Consider the following 3152-nt stretch of genomic DNA (forward strand, 5'->3'; position numbering starts at 1 on the left):
GAGTCCCTTGTGCTGAACATTTGCAGTGGATTGCAGGAAGAGTCTGAGGGAGATCTGGGGACTGATCTCCTCAGTGAGGCTCAGGCTGACACCTCAGTGGAAGGGATAGCAATGTCCCAGCAGCTATTTCCTACACAGGTTTGAGAAATCTGAGCAGTGTTGCAGGAATTTGGGGACATGTTCACCGGGAAACCAGGGTGCACCCACCTGGGGCAGCACCAGGTGGATACAGGACCCCAAAGGCCTATTAGGCAGGCCCCTTATAGAGTGCCTGAGAGAGTCAAACAGACTGTGAGGGAGGAGGTACAGGAGATGTTGGAACTAGGGGTGATTCAAGAGTCCAACAGTCCCTGGGCCTCCCCGGTGGTGCTGGTGCCAAAGAAGGATGGCAGCACCAGGTTCTGTGTGGACTACAGGAAATTAAATAGTCACACAGAGTCAGATGCTTACCCCATGCCTAGGACAGATGAGGACCTAGAGCAGCTGGGTGGGGATAAGTGACTTACAACCATTGATCTTGCCAAGGGTTACTGGCAGGTGCCCTTGACTCCCAGTGCTAGAGGGAAGTCAGCCTTTGTGACTCCTTTTGGCTTGTATGAGTTCACAAAGCTGCCCTTTGGGATGAAGAATGCCCCAGTGACTTTCCAGAGGCTGTTAGATCATATCCTAGTAGGAGCAGGAGGGTTTGCCCTTGCTTACCTAGATGATATTGCCATCTGCAGCCATTCCTGGCAAGAGCACCTTTAGCATGTCAGGGAGGTGCTGGGCAGACTACAGAGGGCTGCATTGACCATTAAGCTGAGCAAATGTTAGGTGGGTATGGCAGAAGTCTCCTACCTAGGACATAGAGTGGGGAGTGGTAAGATAAGGCCAGAACCTGCCAAAGTGGAAGCCATTCAGGCATGGCCTGCACCTGTTACTAGAAAGCAGGTGAGGGCATTTTTAGGTACAGCAGGGTACTACAGGAAGTTTGTCCCCAGTTATAGTACCATACCTGCTCCCCTCACAGACCTGACAAGGAAGAACAGGCCAGATAAGGTAGTGTGGACCCCAGCATGTGAGCAGGCATTCCAGAAGCTTAAAGAAGCATTGGAAGGCCCCCTGTGTTAGCCAGTCCAGATTACAGCAAGGAATTTGTTGTGCAGTGGATGCTTTGAACCATGGGGTGGGGACTGTACTTGGCCAGATTTCTTCAGAGGGAGAAGAGCACCCAGTGGTTTATCTAAGATGTAGGCTCCAACACAGGGAGGAATGCTAAGCAGCTGTAGAAAAGGAATGTCTAGCCATAGTGTGGGCACTGCAGAAACTTCAGCCTTATCTGTATGGAAGGAAATTCACTGTTATGACAGCTCACAACCCCCTAACAAGGTTAAACAGAGCCAGCCAGCAAAATTCCACATTACTAAGATGGAGCCTGAGGTTGCAAGCATATAATATGTCAGTGCAGCACCGCAGTGGGATTAGTAATGCCAATGCAGATGGGCTCTTAAGACAGGGAATGGGGTAAGGTATACTCAGATAGACCTAACCCTCTCAAGCAGCATTTCTCAAGGGTCACTTGAAAAACTAGCTTGAGTTCTCCAGAGGGGAGAAATGTGCAGGCTGCCAGCCTAGCCATATAGAATTTTATAGATAATTCTGTTATTTGTAAATATTACTGTGGGCCACAGGCTTGTTGTCTTAAATGGTGAAAATAGAGTTGCATGTGGAACTGCAAAAAAGTGTAACAACAATACACTCTGCTGGCAGAAAGCTGATCAAGTAAAGCATGTTGTGACCCTTTGATCTAAAGTCGGCTCCAGCAAGTCTACATGAAGACATTCTTTTTATTGTTTTAACCAAGTGTTAAATTGCTAGATTTAAACATGCAAATGTATTTTTATTGCTCTGCTTCCTGACCGGCTGCAAGATAACAAAAGGAGATGTTACGAATGTAAATGTAGTTTCTGTTAGCCTGGGAACCCAGGGAAGTGTGAAGAATGATGTAATGGGAACCAGGAATGTGATTTTAAAAACAGTGAGAATCAGAGGGCATTAAGCATTTTTGTCTTGACCATCCAACTCATCAGCACTCTGCCTGTTTATATAAGTCTATCTTAGACTTGTGTTTTCTCTTAGAAATAGCTCAAAACTAGAAAGAGTAGACTAAGTGTTTTTCTGTGATGTCAGAACAGTACTACTGAATTATTTTAAGTATTTCTCTGTGATCTCTGAAGTCTTGACAAGCACTGTATAGTAAGAAGTATTATCTTGTGTTTTTATTATTTATTATTAAATATTTTAAAACCCTTTCAACTGTGTCTGTTTTGTGTAGAGATAAGTTAAGTTCTAAGAGTACATTGCATATTTATAGTGATCCTGTACCAAGTCCCTCTTATAAGCCTTGACTGTTTAGTCACAGTTACAAATTGGATAATAATATTGCACAGTGATAATTGGACACCCTTTTAAGGGCCTTTGAGTAGCTGATAAATATTAGCTGGGTGGTGGCAGTGATTTCTACCGTATAGTCTGGGTAAAAGGGGCACAGCTAGAGAACCTGTGCCAGCCTTCCCCAGAAGTCTCTGTGTGGTTGTATAAACTCTTATATCAAAGTGTGTGTATTAGCTGCTTGGGCAGGGGTACGAAGCACTGGTTGGACAAAGAGGGTGCTGGAGATTTTAGCTTGCCCACCTGGCTGAGATCTGGACCCTATAGCTGTGCCAGTGGGGAGTCTTATTGGGGGCCTGGAGAGCAAGGGAGCGACCAGCCCTGGACTGACTGTGATCTCTGTGTGCTCTTAAGGGAAATTGCATTTTACTGTGTGTATTTGTTATCCTTTCCCCCTACATGAAATGCCCCTCACTGGTGTTAGTGGTGAGGATTGAGGCTCCTTGATTGCTGGGCCAGGGCACAGGCGTCACAGCTTGTACAGACATTATGATGTATCGTTTTACAAATCACATATAGAAAGGAGAGTCTGGTCACCATGAATGAAAAGTTTTTTAGGAGGGTAAATATGTACATTAAAAAATGTCCTATTTAACAAAAAGAAATGTGTAGAGCATCTAAGCCTAACTTTGGGCACACATGTTTATACAGTATAGTGAGCACTTGTCAAGATCAGGGAACAAAATTTTTGCAGCAGATATTTTGCAGTATTTGACAAACAC

Source organism: Protopterus annectens, chromosome 11.part0 (genome assembly GCF_019279795.1).
Source record: "Protopterus annectens isolate FY-2018-M chromosome 11.part0, PAN1.0, whole genome shotgun sequence".
In the NCBI taxonomy this organism is placed as follows: Eukaryota; Metazoa; Chordata; order Ceratodontiformes; family Protopteridae; genus Protopterus; species Protopterus annectens.